This window comes from Schistocerca piceifrons, chromosome X, assembly GCF_021461385.2.
Source record: "Schistocerca piceifrons isolate TAMUIC-IGC-003096 chromosome X, iqSchPice1.1, whole genome shotgun sequence".
NCBI classification, from domain to species: domain Eukaryota; kingdom Metazoa; phylum Arthropoda; class Insecta; order Orthoptera; family Acrididae; genus Schistocerca; species Schistocerca piceifrons.
This window is the reverse complement of record NC_060149.1, coordinates 166054552-166075382: the sequence shown is the minus strand read 5'-3', so window position 1 is coordinate 166075382 and position 20831 is coordinate 166054552. Positions and strand designations below refer to the sequence as shown.

General features: G+C 44.0%; 1 protein-coding gene across 4 annotated transcripts in view; it reads right to left on the bottom strand.

Annotated features, from left to right (window-relative positions):
- The window catches only part of LOC124721254 (SCY1-like protein 2), a 202726-nt gene that overhangs the window by 169857 nt on the left and 12038 nt on the right, over positions 1–20831 (bottom strand). For 2 of the 4 annotated variants that reach the window (XM_047246123.1, XM_047246125.1), the window contains one exon: positions 1554–1660. The exons of 1 other annotated variant lie outside the window; for it this stretch is intronic. The gene's annotated coding sequence lies outside the window, so the exon portion shown is untranslated. Of the gene's footprint in view, positions 1–1553; positions 1661–7952; positions 8062–20831 lie in introns of all 4 variants that reach the window. One more of the 4 variants, XM_047246124.1, reaches the window with a different exon arrangement.

Genomic DNA, 20831 nt, shown 5'->3' with positions numbered 1-20831 from the left:
CTTACTTGCAACTTATTGACAATATTAAGCCAAAAACATCAGGAAGATTTCATCCACTCTCCAAAGTGCTTCTCTTCTACAAAAGCCTTTGATGACAGTGCATTCCGTTTTCACTCTAAAAACTTACTACAGATGCAAGTGACATTGAGGGACTTTTCAGGTGTCTACACAAAATACACCACAAATATGCCTTTAATTTTTACAATGTCACAGAAGCAAGCAGTGACCATGTGCTCAATTGAGCTTTGTGCTGGAAGGCAGGAAGTCATTGTCAGCAGTTATGAGTCGCTGGCCGGAGTGGCCGTGCGGTTCTATGTGCTGCAGTCTGGAACCGAGCAACCACTATGGTCGCAGGTTCGAATCCTGCCTCGGGCATGGATGTGTGTGATGTCCTTAGATTAGTTAGGTTTAATTAGTTCTAAGTTCTAGGCGACTGATGACCTCCGAAGTTAAGTCGCATAGTGCTCAGAGCCAGGTAGTTATGAATCTGCTGTCTGACAATCCATTTAACAATGAAGCAAATTGTATTTTAGACACCATAAGCAAATCAAGACAATTTAGTTGCAACTAATATGAAAAGAGAGAAATTATATAGATTAAATATAATTTGTTAGAAATTAAATGGAAGGACAGAGGGATGCATATTCACTGTTCACAAGACATGTCAATGTATGTTATCACAAAAAAGATTGGCATACATATACTGACAATTTCCAACATAATCCTATAATCTGAATGAGGATAGTATTTAACTTGCAGGCTAATGTTTGCAGTAGAACTTGTTTTGACACAGAACAGTGAAATGGTGACAATGTTTATTCACCTGGTGGTCATGGGAGTGTCAAATGCATTTCGATTTTACAGTTCAGTAGACAAAAATAAAATCATGAACTTTATTACTACATTTGCAGCTGAACTCAGCATGAGCAACAAGTTAGTATATCTTAAACAAGGTGGAACTGAATGTCAATTGCTTCTTTAATCAAGCAGCTCCTCATGTGGCCTTAAAAGGCTGGATGGATCCCATTCCAGATATTACCACCCAAAAACTCTGAGGTAGTTACCAGAAATCTAACCTAGGCCGTTTGTCTCTTCAGTCAATAATGTTAACCACTAAGACTGTAAAGGTGGATGTGCAGGTAAATTAACAGAGGCATATTCAGCAACACATACTGTCACTTAAGTATGCTGTATGTTTCAAATATGTACTTCCTGGTGCAAGGAAGATCCAAGAAGTTTCTCAAAGAGATACATAACCTTTGCAAGCAATGTGATTTTGCTTTAGGTATGAATTTTTTTCAAAATCAACCACATGAAGCAGCAATAGGATAACATGATTTGATACAAAGCATGTGAAGAATCCGTACAAATAAGCTACTTTTATTTTCAATGTACATTTTCCAATATGAAACTTTTGATATTTTTCAATCACACTGTCTTTGATTATCCTCAGACCTATTAAGAGAAACATCTATTTCAACATAATGCAGTAAAAGGGAGTGTTCAGATGGCAGAAAATTTGTCTGGATGTTAAATGCCACCAAAGCACTTACCTGAATTTTGATAACAATGTTGTTTCTACAGCCAGGTACATGCAATAGGCCTTTTACTGGTAGTATTAACTGGTTCATACATGGTCCCTCCAAAATCAGTGTAAGTCCTGGATGGAACAACAATGCAAAGACTAAAATAAGAGTTCAGCAAAATGTCACTGGACAATCACTCAAAAATAATTGTATAAGAGCCATCCTGACAACACATTCAAATATCATCCCTAACAATTTATGAAACAGATCACACTTATCAAAAAACATTCCAAGTTTTACCACATCCCTATTCCCATATGTTAACAGACCACAGAGCAGCTCAAACTAGTTGTTGCACTCTTGTTTGAACATTAAACGAAAAATATAAAATTTGGGACACCATAACTTGTGCACCATAAACATGTTCTCTCCCTGGAGCAAGCAACCACTTTTAAGCAAACTGTACTCTATGCACAGACATGTTACAAAACATACTCTTAATGTAATGGTTGTTGGCAGCTCAGAAAAATGTTATACGAATGCAGCCTCTTCTACTGTTTGCCGAACCTCAGGAGTCATTGTTTATTCAGTGGCTTGACCATGGGTGAAAGCAAACAATGGCTTCACAACTGCTGCTCTTGGGATCAGAACTGCACTCTTCAGAACTGGGGCAAAAAGCTGAACTATACTGAGAAATACCAAAGACATACTATCAAAAACTGGTGATATGAGAAACAGCCAGTCAGGAGAGTGTTCATGACAGCATGAATCATCCACCCATTGCTACCTATAGCAAGGATAAGCACTTCTATTGGGAGCTTTTCAACTGCTCACTCACCCTACAGTTTTAACCTCACAATCAGACACTGGTTCCTGCACTTTAAGCAATTGGTTGATGGACAGTGGTTTGATAAAGACAAACTCAAGACCACCATTGTCAACTTCACTTCAAATCACATGCTGAACATGAACACAGGAGGGATAAAGAAGCTGGTGTAAAACCGCAAAAATACTTGATCAAACCTAACAGTAACTAATTTAGCAGCCCACTTCTGAATTGCTTCAGTCTGTTTCATCCAGCCTGGTGGAGATCTCAAACATTCAAGCAGTGCTACAGAATGGGTCACATTAGTATTCTTTATGCAGTCTCCTTTACAGATGAACCACACTTTCCTAAAATTTCCCCACTAAATTGATGTCCACCATTCACCTTCCCTATTGTCACCCTTATAAGCTCATTCTGTTTCATGCCGCTCTGCAATGTTATGCCTAGATATTTAATCAACACGACTGTCTAGCAGCACATCCCAACACTGTATTCGAACATAGTGGGATTGTTTTTCCTACTCATCTGCACTAGCTTACATTTTTCTACATTTAGAGCAAGCTGTCATACATCACAATTAGAAATTATGGCTTAGATATCTCACACCCTCTAACAGAGATTCAATGAAGACCCCTTCCTGTAGAGCAGTGTCATCAGCCCACAGCCACAGATTGTTGTTCACCCTGTCCATCATTTGTGTATTTTGATCCAGATGATACCTTTGTCTGATTAACACTCACCATTTAAGATACTGTACTGGGTTATATTACTTAACAAGTTCGAGCCACTCACTCATATCTGGGAACATATTCCAGACACCCAGATGTTAAACAGTCTGTAGTGGGGCACCATGTTAAATGTTTTCCAGAAACCTATACATACAAAATCTGCCTGCTGCCCTTCATTCAACATTCACAGGATATCATGTGAGAAGAGGGCAAGTAGAGCTGAACACAAGTGACACTTTCTAAATCAATGCCAACTTGTGAACAGAAGATTTTCTGTCTCTAGAAAATTTATTTCTGCTGCGAACCAATGCTAAGAACAATGGTCTGTAATTTTGTGGGTCCCTTCTTGCATCCTTTTTGTATACAGTAGTCACTTGCATTTTTTGCAGTTCCTTGGAACTTTGCAGTGTGTGACATTTGAAATAAATTTAAGCCCTGTAAGGGGCCAATGCTGTAGACTACACTAAAAACTGGATTCCGCATGGATCTGGTGACTTGTTTTCAACTCTCAGTTGCTTCTCCATGCCAGAGATGCCTGTTACTATGTATACAAGAGGAGTCTAACATACAAACAATTGTATGTTTGTACAATGATCCTGCATCAATGATTTCTTAAATGTGAAATTTAAAATTTCCACTTTCTTTTTGCTGTCATTTCCACACCAGACTGGCCGACAAGTGACTGGATAAAAGCCTTCGAAACTGATTTTATGTAGGGCCATAATTTCCTCAGATTCCCCACAAGGTACAATGGTCAATGTTATTTTATGCTTTGTGCATCAATCTTTTTATAGACACACGAATTTCTACTAACTTTTGCCTATCTCCATCTGCACGTTCTTTTTGTAACAGCATTACGATCCGCTACCTCAGCATTTTTTATTTTTATTGAACCACAGTATGTTTTTCCCAGTTTTCCAAAAACTGTTCTAAAGTACTTCAAAAGGTTACCTGTCTGTGCCATTTGCAGTGAATCTATAAACATCTCAGTCTGTACTCTGTATGTTCAAGTTGCCTCCAGCTAATATTGCAAGATGTGGGCATCTCCATGCTACTGAGCAGAGACTTGAGTAATTCTAAAACTCTTGTGGTAGAATTGGGTGGCTGGTAAAAAACATACAAAAACAGTGTTCACCTAGACCCATATCCAGAAAATTTCAGTAAATTTCAACCTCAATAGACATTTTTGTCAACTGCAGAGAACACACTACTCCTATGGCATCTAATCTGTATTATATATACATTCCCTACCTCCCTAACAAGGGAACCTCCCCATCGCACCCCCTCAGATTTAGTTGTAAGTTGGCGCAGTGGATAGGCCTTGAAAAACTGAACACAGATCAATCGAAAAAACAGGAAGAAGTTGTGTGGAACTATGAAAAAAATAAGCAAAATATACAAACTGAGTAGTCCATGCACAAGATAGGTAACATCAAGGATAGTGTGAGCTCAGGAGCGCTGTGGTCCCGTGGTTAGCGTGAGCAGCTGCGGACCGCGAGGCCCATGGTTCAAGTCTTCCCTCGAATGAAAAGTTTATTTTCGCAAAGTTATGGCCTGCCCGTTCGTTCATTGACGTCTCTGTTCACTGTGTGTTTTGTGACCGCACCGCAAAACCGTGCGATTAGTAGACGAAAGGACGTGCTTCTCCAATGGGAACCAAAACATTTGATCGCAAGGTCATAGGCCAACCGATTCCTCCACAGGAAAACACGTCTGATATATTCTATACGACACTGGTGACTGTATGTGCGTCACATGACAGGAATATGTCGTCGACCAACGTAACTTGTACCCTTGGTGAATGGGTAAAAAGATTCTTCTTGTGGTGTCACTGCCAAACACCACACTTGCTAGGTGGTAGCTTTAAATCGGCCGCAGTCCATTAGTACATGTCGGACCCGCGTGTCGCCACTGTCAGTGATCGCAGACCGAGCGCCACCACACGGCAGGTCTCTGGAGACTTACTAGCACTCGCCCCAGTTGTACGGACGACTTTGCTAGCGACTACACTGACGAAGCCTCGCTCCTTGGCCGAGCAGATAGTTAGAATAGCCTTCAGCTAAGTTCATGGCTACAACCTAGCAAGGCGCCATAGCAGTTGATAGTTATCGTATGAAGCATGTCTCATCAAGAACGATGTATACAAATGATGGATTAAAGTTAAGTATTCCAGAAGCTACGTACTTTTCTTTATAGCATTCATTATGTATCCTGTTTCAGACCTCACGCCAATCTGCGTGAGCGTAACGCGTGCCTTTCGGCTACTTCCGAGTGGCGTGGCTGTCTTACCACGCCACAACACTTCTACCTTGCCCAATTTAGGTTTTCTTGTGGATATGATAATCACTCCCAAAAAAGTGATGAAAACATAAGAGTTTGTCACAAACTGCAACAAATGAATGCAACAGTTTCACAGTCGCACAATTTTCCCTGTGCTCTGTCAAAACATATGTTTTTAAAGTTTTAAATTTTATGAGTAGACCGTCAAATCCTGCATATGTCCAAGCAAATCTGAACATGTCCTGGAATTTTGGAGAGGGAAGTTGATTATATAAAAAATTAAACTTTTCTCTCTAAGGAAGACTTGAACCATGGACCTTTTGTTCCGCAGCTACTCACGCTAACCACGGGACCACGGCACTCCTGAGCTCACACTATCCTTGATATTGCCTATGTTGCCAATGGACTACTCAGTTTGTATATTTTGCTTATTTTTTTCATAGTTCCACACAACTACTTCCTGTTTTCTCAATTTATCTGTGTACAGCTTTTCAAGGCCCATCCACCGTGCCAACTTATAACTAAATCTGAAGGGGGTGCGATGGGGAGGTTCCCTTGTAAGTATTTCAGAGATTTCTATTTTGAGTTTCAGCCAGCTCTTGGTTCTGAGAATCTGAGTGTGACAGCTTTTCTGGAGTGCAGTAAATTCAAGAACTTTGTTACAAATACTCCGACAATTTACCACTAAAATTTTGACAGTTTAAGTGTCTACACTGTTCTTTTGTTTGAGTTCACTTTGACTCGTGAGTGTTCAGAAGACCTCCAACTACCACTCAGCCAAAAAACCTACCTACCTGCCTTTCCCAAGTACTCTGCTACCTGATTAGCTGCTGCTTTTGTGTAGTGCTTACCTGACCCACAAAGGTGAGACCTACAATTCTTCATTCCATTGTGGATGTTCAGAAATCTGCAGCCAGGACTGTCACAGAATCTACAGAGCATCTGGTTGTAAGGCCCTCAATTCAGCTACACACTACAAGACCATGACCAATGCTGGTAGCAATGCTACAGATTCCAAGTCCTACATGCACCGTGAGCTACACCAACAGTCTATCACCCTTGCCAGCTGTCTGTAAGAAATGAGGATGGTCTTAGAACCAAAGCAACAACAGCACCTTGCACAGTCAAAAGCCAGAGGCAGGGTCTCTTCCACATATCTGATGAGGTCTCCTGGCAGACATACCAAGTGCACATTGGATTTCTTTCCAATACCGGATACTAATTTGGGAAAGGACTTCATAATGTGCCTAACATTGGAGTTCCTGATAACTTAAAGACCCCTTCCCCCTTGCTGGGTGTCTGCTAAGAACCTGCTGAAGGAGTGGTCACCTGCTCTTTCACAGGAGGAATGGGTGAGACTAGTTGGCCAGCCTCAACACTGGCTTCACCTTAAGTGACGAGAATATCACCACCTGACACACTGCAGTGAGACCAGACTGCATGTAAGCTACACTGCAATGTGCAGAGCCTGTGGGCTAAACAAGCCACACCTGAGGTGTCCCATGCATTGCACCAGATTCTCCACCACTTCTACACCTCAAGGGAGCAGCTTTAAGACATCTGACCATGGCCAACTGTGTGCTAGCTGCAACCAGCTATTAGTGCAACCAGCTATTAGTGCAACCAGCTATTAGTGCAACCAGCTATTAGTGCAACCAGCTATTAGTGCAACCAGCTATTAGTGCAACCAGCTATTAGTGCAACCAGCTATTAGTGCAACCAGCTATTAGTGCAACCAGCTATTAGTGCAACCAGCTATTAGTGCAACCAGCTATTAGTGCAACCAGCTATTAGTGCAACCAGCTATTAGTGCAACCAGCTATTAGTGCAACCAGCTATTAGTGCAACCAGCTATTAGTGCAACCAGCTATTAGTGCAACCAGCTATTAGTGCAACCAGCTATTAGTGCAACCAGCTATTAGTGCAACCAGCTATTAGTGCAACCAGCTATTACTGCAACCAGCTATTACTGCAACCAGCTATTACTGCAACCAGCTATTACTGCAACCAGCTATTACTGCAACCAGCTATTACTGCAACCAGCTATTACTGCAACCAGCTATTACTGCAACCAGCTATTACTGCAACCAGCTATTACTGCAACCAGCTATTACTGCAACCCCACACAGCATGCACACATCCATCCTAAAACTATTAACTTGATAAAACATACAAGCACAGAGAAACTACTGTCCAATGGAGGCTGACATGTTACTGAGCTGTATAGCTAGCCATTCAAAAATTACTACTGAGCTACAGAAACACCATCTACAATTCATCACCAAAAATTTGAACTTACACATCTTAAAAAACATGCAAGGAATATTAGAATTAAACTAAGAAAAAACAAAAAGCTGCCAAGGGGAGTAAGTGTTCTGGGCAGTGGGGATATAAATATGGTGGGGCGTGGCTGTGCACTGAGCCTTAGTGCCAGTCAGTCCAGTCCTGTCTATTGCTGAGCTCTTGCACTGGCCAAAGCAATGTTATCATTTTGTGGACAGTCAGAAGTTTTGTAACCAACTGCACACAAAATCTGCAGTAACCAATCTATCAGTCAAGTTCATACAACTCTGATATCTGATGGAAACTTACATAAGAATGTAATCATGAAATAACTTTCTGGTTCTGTCAATGTTTGCAACAAGTTCATTTGTCACAACATAGTGTTGTTTCCTTCACCACGGACTTTTGTCTGACCTTTCTGAAACAAACAGCAACATTATTTTATAGCATTGTCACTCAAAGATCTCTTCATATATTGTATGAAGTGCACTATGAATGTCTACAGCTCTTACACCAGTGAGTGGTTCACAGAATGTAATTCTAATATGGCTGACTTTCCTATGATAGCAGTCATTTCAGTTACAGTGAAAACTGATCAATACCCTTCCTGTGGCACAGCCAGGTTTATACTGAGCCAGGTGACAGCTATGCTGAAATCACTTCACTATGCCTACTCATTTGTGCACCAGACACCAATGCAACTTCCAAATAGCCCTCACTTCCTTTAAACTCCAAGTCTGATGTATTTTTTTAAAATAAGTACTGTTCTGAAATAAGAAGACAAGTAGATTTTATTAGCAATTTTATTTTTAAATGAAAGCCTGAACTTTACTTTTCTACACAATTAGGAATTGTGTAAAGCCCTTCTCACTTTTTGACACTTAAGGAAACCTCAAAACTAATAATTTCTCTCTCTCCCTTTCTCATCCACTTTCTGCAACAAATTGTTATTAATGACCAAGATCAACTTTATATCTCCTCATGCACATTTGTACAGCCATCCTTAAAAACTCACTCATTTCTGTACCATCCCATCACCTACGTTTTCTGCATACATACATTTCGCTGATGGATTTCAGCAGCTTTCATGCCTTCAGCACTAGGGAAACTAATCACAGTGTGCATTTCAGTCAGCAGTGTTCTCTATCTGAGGAGCCATTTCCAATACTCAAAGGAAAACATGCTGAATATTGGTGGAAATTATGTAGGAAATTAGATTAAAATACTGGTTTTCATGTAAAAACAAAATTACTACAAAAATCTACTTTTATTTTCATTTCAAATTGCAATTAAATATCTCTTATGTAAGTTCCCAAACCCATTATATCCCTTTCACACCATCTGGCTATAATTGTGTACATTAAATTTTACCGTGTCTTAACTGCAACAGAAGCATTTTTTCCAATGGAAACCTGAGGTACACATTTGTGAATGGTCAACCTCTTCATCACACACAGGTGCTGCCAATTGTTGGCCATCACTATGATAGTATCATTAAGTCAACATAGCAATGAATAGCAGCTCATGACCAACATAATATAGGTATGTGGTTGGTTCACTATTCCACTGCATAACTGAATATTGTTATTTTGGATGGTAGTCAATGACCATAGAGAATATTTCATAATTAGTTATTTTAGTCAATAAAATAAAGCCAAGAAAACAAAGTATGTTTTGAAAACAAGTACACATTTCTGTATAAATATTGCATCTAAAACCATTAAATAATCATCTAAAAACATTACCACAAATAATTTTCCTTCCTCTTCCAGAAAACATTCAGGTCTGAAAGGCATATAAAGAGGCACTGTGATAAAAATAATAAATGCTCTTAGATGGCCACAGAACCCTTCCAATGGAGCTCTGAGTGTTATGCCTCCAAGCAATTTTATACACCTCTTCAGCGTCAAAAACACGCCCATTGGAAGCTGTCTTCCTAAGACACCAGTAGTATACCCACTTCCAGCAGGCTGCCAATAAAGGATTGACACCTCACAATCCCATCTTATAAGCAGCTAAGAAGACACCAATTCTGTGACAACCATTCCTGATGACTTTACTATACATTCCAATTTCTAACATGACTAGTTGAGTAACAATATGGCAACCCCTGGACATGTTCCGTCCTCCTCCTTCCCTTACCCTTTCACATGGGCCCAAAGGTACCTCCCCCTGCAACTTAAATTGTGTGCCTATTTCACAAAAAAAAATTCTGGTAGGATTTCCTTTTCAAGTGTCAACATTTTTCTTATTGGATTCATTAATGACAAGGTACAATGTCAACACTTTAGCCACTCCAGATTCCTCATGAAGCACACACTTACAGGACCTACTGTTGGATCTGAAGTCCGACACACCCAACTCCATAGTGATAGAGCTATTTGAATGATTGTTTACTTTTCTTGCCTGGTGAGGATGATTCTATTGAGCACTACCTCCACTTTCTGAAGGTTAATGGAACATCAAGTTCTGAGACTTTTTGCAATTGAACATGTATTCTGCAGGAACTATAACTGGACATCCACAGACATTTTTCAGATACACTCACCAAACACCACTTTCGTCCTGTCTAGGCTTATCCTACCCCATTAGATGCCAGGTCACCTGTTATAGCAGCCATGTCATATACTAACTCTGCTGCACACAATGCACAGTGTTTTATGTTGGTATGGCTACTAACCAGCTGTCCAGCAGGACAAATGGCCACCACCAACTTAAGAACAAAGTTGACTACCTGATAGCACAAAATGCTCAATTTCAATGGCTGGTTTACAACCTGAGCCATCTGGATCCTTCCATCCAACACCATCTTCTCTGAACTACAAAGATGGGCACTACCATTACAACATATCCTCTGTTCCCATAATCATCCTAATTTTAGTCTCAGGCAAACCATTGTCTCTCTACCCTAAGCAACAGTTTCCCCTTCCTCTGTCCTGTCACCCCCCCCCCCCCACCTCCCCTCAAATTCACATCCCCTTATTGCCTTCAACATGTGCCACTTTCCCCTGGCCTCTACAACTATACCTGCCAGCCCTCCCTTGCACATTCCTAGCCAGCAAACTGGCCTCCCTCCAAACCATTAGCCACCCACCCCAGTCACTCTCCCTGCGTCTCGCTTCCTCTGCACTTTCTCCCTCCTCCCAACCAGCCTACCTGCCGCCACAAAACAGAATGCCACTGTCAGTCTAGTTGAGACCATGTAGAGGTGTGTGTGTGTGTGTGTGTGTGTGTGTGTGTGTGTGTGTGTGTGTGTGTGTCACACCTTTCTGTGTGAGCTCTTATTTTACAACTATGCTGACTGACGGTAATTCCTCACAAAGTTAGTGGGAAACAACACAATTTAGCATTCAGAGTTTCTGATCATAACTGTGTGAAAAGGTCATTCAACAAAAACGCTTTTATTTTAATTATTTCCAACTCAGACTTTCTTATCATATCTACAACTATCTCCCTCCAGTGAGAATTCAAAACAAGCTGCCTTTCTCAACTTTTTATCACCCATCAAATTTACCAAGTTAAGGATCCCATGTGCAATAAAGCTTCGAAGAGGACACACAAGGTTAATGTAAACAGTATCTTTACTAGGCCTGTTGCACCTTCAAATTGTTCTGTCAGCAAAATGCAGTCTTCATTCACCTTCCCCACAATTTATAGGTGATGGGAGCCAATTAAAGTTATTTTTAACTGTACTCCCTAGGTACTTAGCTGAATAACCTTTAAATTTGTTTAATTTTCTGTGTAACCAACATTACTAGAAATTTTTATCACTAATGTGGAGGACCTGATTCTTTAACGTTCAGGGCAATATCCAGTTTTTTGGACCATCGAGATACCTTGTCTATACTTTTAATTGTATCTTCCAATAACTTTACTGGACAGTAAATGGCATCATTTGGAAACATCCTAAGGCTGCTCTGTCTCCTAAATCATTAATATAAAGTGAGAATGGCAGAGGGCTATAACATTTCCTTGGGGAACCTCAGATGTAACTGGTTTTATCAGATGACTTCCTGGCAATGTTCATGAGCTGTAACCTCTACAGGAAATACAGTCTGCCAGACAATAACTCTCCTTTAAACATAGGAGTTTTATTGCCAGGCACTTAGAACAGTGCATTTAGTTTGGAACACATGAACATGAATTCTGGGTGATACATCCTGCCGTTATGTGCTCTAAGAATAGTATTCCATTGAATGTAAGAATAAAAGTGCTCAATTTACGAGTTCACCGTTTACTATTTTTATTATGTTTTGGATGCAACATTTTAGCATGCTTGATCCTGTTAAAGAGGACAACAGTAGGTAGAGTCAACATCTGTGCATGAATGCATAAGACATCCTTATAAAGTTCGAGGTGCCTTCATATCATATTAAGCAGGATGTCTACCAAAGTATCTTCTAGGCTAATGGCTGTTTGGGATCTCAAAATTACTATTAAGTGTTTTATTCAATTAATTTTAATGTTCTAGCACTTTAAGGACCTTTTGGCTGTCTGTGACACTTTTTCACAATGAATTTGCATTACTTTACAATTAACTGTAAGTGATGTTGACACAAGCAGCACACCCATTACATGAAGAGCTAAAGGGGCAAATTCAAAGGTTCTACCTCAAACCTCAAGCCCTTTGGGAGGAGGGGGGCAGGGGAAGGAAAAACAGCACAGCCTTGGGGATTTGAGCAAATGTACAGCATTTGGGCTGATGCAGGTGTCCAAGAGGTTACCTATCAATGACTATTTCAACACAAAATGCATCCACCTAGACAGTACATGACTCACCTTAAGGTTGATAGGCATTTGTTGTTTCTCCTGGTTTGCACACTAAGAATTACTTCAGGGGAAAAAACAATGCCTTTATGAAAATATTAGGTAACAGCATGTTTCCCATACTGGGGTAACAGTTTGAACCTGGCCTTTACAAAAAATGGATCCTACACACTATTAGTCACACAGCTTGTGTTTGAGATTAACAGCAATGAGTATCTGGAGATACACATATGGCAAAGAATGGACTCAAGAGAGCTCATGCCTAGCTATTACATGAAGTAAAGAGTAGACTCCTACCTCAGTAGCTATGTCCATTTTCATTTTACCATAAGACAAAACAAATGGGGAATTTCAATTACAAGACAGAATATGTGAATCCTCTGATGGATATCAAACTTTCAGTAAATTTGTTTTTCCTACTCTAAAATATGCATGCAATTCCTCAGCACAGAATATGCAAGAAAATCAAACACTATCATTAAATAGTAAAGTGAAAATATCCTAACAAATCAGGGCTCCACATACCACAACACTAAGAGGAGGGAGGAGTTAAAACTGCATCACAATCTTAACGTGGCCACATAGCTTCGAATAATCTGCACTATTAATGCTAATGCAGGTAATATATTCCTATACTCTGATTAAAATAACCTCATGACTGACACTGCAGCAAATCTAGTGTTAGGACTAGCCAATTAGTTCTTTCTTGAGCACATTCTGCTCACTGTGTTGTCTGTTTTGTAAAGACACAGGGGCTTATCTAGTGCAGTTGGCTGCACACTGGCAACACTGTCCACTGACACTGCACTCTGTCAATCACAAAGTTATTTTAATCTGAGTGCAATTATATAATTAAATTTTAAGAAAATGCATAATGTTACCTACTTTTCTGTTGTTGCAGAACATACTGGTTGGTTGGTTTTTGGGATTAAAGGGACCAGACTGCAACAGTCATCAGTCCCTTGTTCCAAAACTTGAAAACACCCACACAGAGTAAAAAACGGATAATGGAGACAACAGACGACACAGGACAAAAAAACTCAAAGAACAGACAAAACAAATTAAAACCACACAGTGTGACAGTGGTTGGCCGACCATAGAGGAAAAAAGGAAAAGCCAACCACCCAGAAACATTAAAAACTCAGTCTAAAACCGTAGGCCAAAGGTCAGAATCAACATAAAAGAACATAACCACTCAGATTAAATGATAAAAACCCCCTGCCCGAATAAAACGCAAAACTAAGTCCGCCATGGCAGAGTCATCTGTTAAAAGGGCAGAGAGCGTATCAGGCAGCACTAACATCTGCCTGAGCACAGCTAAAAGGCGACACTCCAACAAAACGTGGAACACAGACAAAACAGAGCCGCAGCGACATAAAGGTGGGTCCTCACGGCGCAATAAGTAGCCGTGCGTCAGCCGAGTGTGCCCAATGCGCAGCTGGCAGAGGGCAACAGACTCCTTGCAAGAGACCCGCATGGATGACTGCCACACAGTCGGCGTCTCCTTGATAGGACAGAGTTTGTTTGGAATGGGCAGGTTGCACCATTCAGTGTCCCATAGTTCGAAAAATTGGCGGCATAAGATTGCACGCAAATCAGTCGCCGGGAGGCCAATCTCCAGAGATGGTTTACCGGTGGCCTCTTTCGCCAGGCGGTCAACATTTTCATTGACGGGTATCCCAACATGGCCTGAGTTCCACATAAAGACCACAGATCGGCTGCAATGGGTACGAGTACACAGGGACTCCTGGACAGCCATCACCAGACGAGAGCGAGGGAAGCACTGGCCGATAGCTCGTAAACTGCTCAGGGAGTCGCTACAGATAAAGAAGGACTCACCTGAGCAGGATAGGATATACTCTAGGGCACGAAAGATAACGACCAGCTCACCAGTGAAAATGCTGCAGCCATCCGGCAAGGATCGTTGTTCGTAATGGTCCCCTAGAGTTACAACATAACCGGCACGACCAGCAACCATCGAACCGTCAGTGTATATAACGCCAGAGCCCTGATACGTGTCTAGGATGGAATAAAAGCGTTGGCAGAAGTCCTCCGGAGGGACTGAGTCCTTCAGGTCCTGTGCCAAGTCGAGCCAAAGGCGAGGGTGAGGGTGAGGGTGAGGGTGAGGCGCACACCACGGGGGTGTATGCAGAGGGGCCCGGAAAGGAGGTTGAACAGGGAAAACCCCAAGCCTGGAGAGAAGCTCTCTGATGCGGACGGCGATTGTACAACCCGACCGGGGCCGACGTTCTGAGAGATGGACGACTGACTGCGGGAACAGGAGTCGATAATTTGGATGCCCGGGGAAGCTACAAACATGGGCAGCATAAGCGGCCAGTAAATGTTGGTGCCTTAACTGCAGTGGAGGGACACCTGCCTCCACAAGTATGCTGTCCACAGGGCTGGTCTGGAAGGCACCAGTGGCAAGTCTTATTCTGATGTGTAGGATTGGGTCCAGCACACACAATGCAGATGGGGATGCTGAGCCATAAGCCAGGCTCCCATAATCCAGACGAGACTGGATTGATGTCTAGTAGAGCCGTAAGAGGGTAGATCGGTCAGTGCCCCAGCTGGTGTGGCTCAAGCATCGCAGAGCATTTAGATGCCACCAACACATCTGTTTAAGCTGCCGAATATGAGGCAGCCAAGTCAACCAGGCATCAAAAACCACACCCAAAAACCTATGTGACTCCACCACAGCAAGAAGTTCGCCATCAAGGTAAAGCCACGGCTCCAGATGAACAGTGCGTCGCCGGCAGAAATGCATAACTCAGGTCTTGGCTGCTGAAAACAAAGCCATGCGCTACAGCCCAAGACTGCGCCTTGCGGATAGCGCCCTGCAGCTGACGCTAAGCAGCTGCAATGCCATTAGAGCTATAGTAAAGGCAGAAGTCGTCAGCATACAAGGACACAGACAGATGTTCCCACCGCCGCACCGAGCCCGTTAATTGCTATTAAAAAACAGGCAGACACTTAAAACAGATCCCTGTGGCACCCCATTCTCCTGAACTCTGGAGGAACTATGAGAGGCCGCGACTTGCACGCAGAAGGTACGATGCGCCAGAAAATTGCATATGAAAATTGGCAGCGGACCCCGAACACCCCCAATCATGAAGTGTAGAGAGGATGTGATGGTGCCACGTAGTATCATACACCTTCCGCATGTCGAAGAAGACAGCGACCAGGTGCTGACGGTGGGCAAAGGCCGTACGGATGGCGGATTCCAGGCTCACCAGATTGTCGGTGACAGAGCGGCCTTTACGGAAGCCACCCTGAGATGGAGCCAGGAGGCCCCGTGACTAGTACCCAACTCCATTGCTGGCTCACCATCCGTTTGAGCAACTTGCAAAGAACGTTGGTGAGGCTAATGGGGCGGTAACTGTCAACCCTCCAAAGGGTTCTTCCCAGGTTTCAAAACGGGGATGACAATGCTTTCCAGCCATTGCGACGGAAACTCACCCTCGACCCAGAGACGATTGTGAAGGTCGAGGAGGTGTCGCTGGCAGTCCACTGAAAGGTGTTTCAGCATCTAACAGTGGATGCGATCTGGCCCAGGAACGGTATCAGGGCAAGTGGCTAAGGCACTGAAATTTCCACTCACTGAATGGAACATTGTAGGATTCAGGATGGTGGGTGCAAAATGCAAGGCTCCGACATTTCATCCGCTCTAATGGAGCACAAGGCCAGTGGGTAATTCGCAGAAGTGGAACTCGGAGCAAAATGCTCTGCCAAGCGGTTGGCAATTACGTCGGAGTCAGTACAAACTGCTCCATTCAGTGAGAGTGCAGGGACACTGACAGGGGTCCGATAGCCATAGAGGCATCGAATCTTGGCCCAGACCTGCAATGGAGTGACATGGAGGCCAATGGTGGACACGTACCCCTCCCAGCACTCCTGCTTGCGTTGGCAGATAAGGCGGCAGGCTCGTGCACGCAGCCGATTGAAGGCAATGAGGTGTTCTATGGAGGGATGTCGCTTGTGATGCTGGAGCGCCCGCTGGCGATCTTAAATCGCTTCAGCGATCTCAGGCGATCACCAATGCACAGTCCTCCGCCGAGGGGACCCAGAAGAACATGGAATAGCAGATTCTGCGGCAGTAACAATGCCAGTGGTGACCGTGTGAACCACCGCATCAATGTTGTCATTAGAGAGAGGCTCAATAGTGGCAGTGGAGAAGAACAAGTCTCAGTCAGCTTTATTCATAGCCCACCTGCAAGGGTGCCAAGAAGACTGACACTGTGGCAGTGACAAAGATCGGAAAGTGGTCACTACCACACAGGTCGTCATGCACTCTCCATTGGACACACAGTAAGAGGCTAGGGCTGCAAATCGAAAGGTCAATGGTGGAGTATGTGCCATGCGCCACACTGAAGTGTGTGAAGGCACCATCATTTCAAATGGAAAGATCGAGCTGTGCCAATACATGCTCAATGATGGCACCTCGACTTGTTGCCACTGACCCACCCCACAGAGGGTTATGGGCATTGAAGTCGCCCAGTAACAAGAAAGGTGGCGGCAATTGGGCTATCAGCGCAGCCAGGACATGCTGGGCAACATCATCAGGTGGAAGGTAAGGACAGCAGACGGTAACAGCCTGTGGTGTCCACACCCGAACAGCGACAGCCTCTGAAAGTGTTTGTAGAGGGACAGACTCGCTGTGAAGTGAGTGAAGGACATAGATGCAGACGCCACCAGACACCATTTCATAAGCTGCCCGGTTCTTATAATAACCCCGATAGCCACAGAGGGTGGGGGTTCGCATCACTGGAAACCAAGTTTCCTGAAGAGCAATGCAAAAGAAAGGATGAAGGCTGATAAGTTGTCGGAGCTCAGCTAGATGGTGGAAGAAACTCCTGCAGTTCCACTGGAGGATGATATTGTCCATGGCTCAGAAAGGTGTGAAGGGACCGGACAGGCAGATTACGCCACTCTGTCACCTGCTGCCTCCGATGGAGCACCTGTGCAAGTGCTATCCATTGCGTCTGAGGGACCGGCGAGATCAAGGTCCTCAGCAGACAAGAATCGCTACCTCATCCTCAGACGCAGAGCCTGTAGGTAGCGGAGTAGGTGCCACTGCAGGTGCCTTGGTCTTACAGGTCTTCAATTTCGCATTCTCTCGCTGTTCCTTAGGTTGCCGTTGCTGGGAGAGCTTATTGGAGTCAGTCTCTGGGACCGAAGATGAGCGCAAAGCTCGATGACCAGCGACCTGTGGCTTCTTCAGCCACTGGTGGGTGTCTGCTGTGCCGCTGGTAGGAACCTGGGAAGGGAGTGACCCAAGGGATCCCCTCCGAGCGAGAGAAGCCGAAGAAGACGGACGCTTCTTCAGCTTAGAAGTGGGGACTGGCGTGCCCGATGGTTGGGGGGGGGGGGGGGGGGGGTGGATGTTGCTCCTGAAGTAGATGGAACAGGAGCAACAGGGAGTCAAGTGCCCCCCACAATCAAGGGGGCTGGTGGATGCTGGCCGATCTTAGAGCTAACCCTATGTGATGATGGGAGAACCGTTGTTGCAGCAGCGGCGTAGGTCAACGTCATTGGCACAGGATAGAGCCTCTCATATTCCCGTTTAGCCTCGGTGTATGTCAGGCGATCCAGGGTCCTATATTCCATTATCTTCCATTCTTTCCGGAAGACCCGGTGAACAGGGGGAATGGTGTTCTCCACAGTTAACACAGATAGGAGGTGGGGTACATGGAGTATTGGGTTGCGAAGGACGTCCACGATCTCGACACGTGATCCCGGAAGTACAGCGGGATGAGATGTGCCCGAACTTCCAGCATTTAAAACACCGCATCGGAGGAGGGATATATGGCTTCACATCGCAACAGTAAACCATCACCTTAACCTTTTCAGGTAAGACATCACCCTCGAAGGCCAAGATGAAGGCACCGGTGGCTACCCCATTATCCCTCAGACCCCGATGGACATGCCGGATGAAGTGAACACCTCGTCTTCTAGGTTGACGCACAGTTCATCGTTGGACTGCAGAAGAAGATCCCTGTGGAAGACAATACCCTGGACCATGTTGACACTTATGGGGCGTGATGCTAATTGAAACATCCCCCAACTTGTCACAAGCGAGCAACCTCCATAGCTGGGCAGAGGATGCTGTTATGATTAGAAATGAACCAGAGCGCATTTTTGACAAGCCCTCCACCTCCCCGAACTTGTCCTCTAAATGCTCCACAAAAAACTGAGGATTAGTTTGCATGAAAGATTCACCATCGACCCGCGTACAGACAAGGTACCGGGGTGAATTATCTCCACTGCTGTCTTTAGCCATGCGTTCCTCCCAGGGAGTGGCCAGGGAGGGAAATGACCTTGGTTCGTATTTCTTGCCATTGAGGTTAGGTCTCGATAACTTAGAGACTGCTGGTGGAGGCCCACCAGTGAGATGATGTACCACACTTCATTGCGGGTCATCCGCCCTGATGCCACCCACTCCGACCAGAGGCTCTCCCCACGGGCGCTACCCAGTGACAGCAAAGACCATCTGGCAGGATGGCCTTTGCCGGGAGTCCAGATGCCCCAGAGTGATAGGCATCTACTCCTTGGCATACGTCGGGAGGCAGCAGCTCAGGCATCAGCAGAGCGATCCCTGTGTAGTCAGGGGGCTACCACCAAGACGGTACATGACAACCCCACCACAACGGACTTGCTACCGTGCTGGTTGTTGGGTGTCGAATATCCATTAATAAAGGAAGCAAAGATGGAAGTGCACAACGGAGGGAATGTAGGCTACCCGGAACACACTGCAGCCGATGTTGCCGGAAGCTCAGTGCAAGTCCAACTCCATGACAATAACGAATATGCCAGATCTTAGGGCAAGATGGATATAGAATGCACCATGTAAGGCATCCTTCCCCAAATGGTATGCACTAACGGAAAATTTGGAAAGGTAGTGGTCAAACCCCGTAGGGGACCATCACATTAAAGGCCGAAACAGTTGAGACTCCTTTTAGTCACCTCTTATGACAGGCAGGAATACTGCAGGCCTATTATAACCACCGAACCCGCAGGTGGGCATACTGGTTCTCACGAAGGAAACCTCCCTGGGCAAGAGGATTTTTTTTTTTCTGAAAATGAGCACTTATATATATATATATATATATATAGAGAGAGAGAGAGAGAGAGAGAGACCATGTGTGGCAGCTGTCTTACATTGTTTGCAGAAGACACTGTCCTTCATCGACTAATGAAATCAGACGATCAAAACAAATCGCAAAAATTATTTAGAAGAGAGATCTGAATGGTGCGAAAATTGGCAGTCGACTCTAAATAACGAAAAGTGTGAGGTCATCCACACAAGTGCTAAAAGTAATTCATTAAACTTTTGGTTGCACTATAAATCAGTCAAATCTAAAGGCTGTAAATTCAACTAAATACCTAGGAATTACAATTACGAACAACTTAAATTGGAAGTAAGACATAGAAAATGTTGTGAAGAAGGCTTACCAAAGACTGCATTTTACTGGCAGCTTTAGTTTTCGAGTACCAGTAATAGTGTTCCATAGATTTCGTGTTTGTTTTGAATACAGTCCAGAGACAGTGCTTATTTTTATTGTTTCCAAAAAGAAGTGCCTAGTAACCACAGTCAGCTATCTGCTACCTTTAGTGAAATAGCAGTATAATTAAAAGTTGATTACTTAACTCTCTAAAGTAAATTGTTGATTTCTTAGGCTGGATAGGATGTGTGACTGCTGTGTACAGATGCAGGAGAATCGACCACTGTTCACAAACAGCTGAATGTACTGATGGCCACTGTCAGCCGTCTTCAGGCTGCTGCCTCCAAGTGTAGCGGCAGTGGGAAGTCTCGTGCGTCGCATGGTACACCCCAGGTGTTACATGTTTCACCCACGGTCCCTGCTGTCTAGACATCTTCGCAGGTACCGGGCACAGTTGGGCCACCCTCTCCCCAAGGGGAGTGGCAGGTTCAACAGCATTTGCGTCACACGAGGCAGAGGGTCAATATGGAGGCTGGCCATGTGGCATGCCTGCTCTGCCTGCGGTGGTGGTGGTTGTTGGGATGTTTAAGGGGGACTAAACAGCTAAGGTCATCAGTCCCCCATTCCAAAAACAGGCGAGACATTAAGGCGCGGAGCAGATAAAACCCCAAGGGGAAGGAGACTCCCTCCCCCCCAGGCACTAAAGAACACAAATTAGGCAACAAACACTACAGAAAAGAAGAGTACAGACGAACACCAGACAGAAAGAAACAGAAGAAAAGAAGATGGCCAAAGACTGGTTGACTGACCACAAGAACAAAAAAAAGGGAAAGAGTCAACCATCCGACGACACACCAAAACAGCAACAAATATGGAGAGACGCGAGGACAAAAGACACAGAAACGGAAAGGCGCAGGACCCCCTAAATGGATCCATAAAAAGGACTAGCACGGATAAAATGTAAAAGACTGTCAGCCAT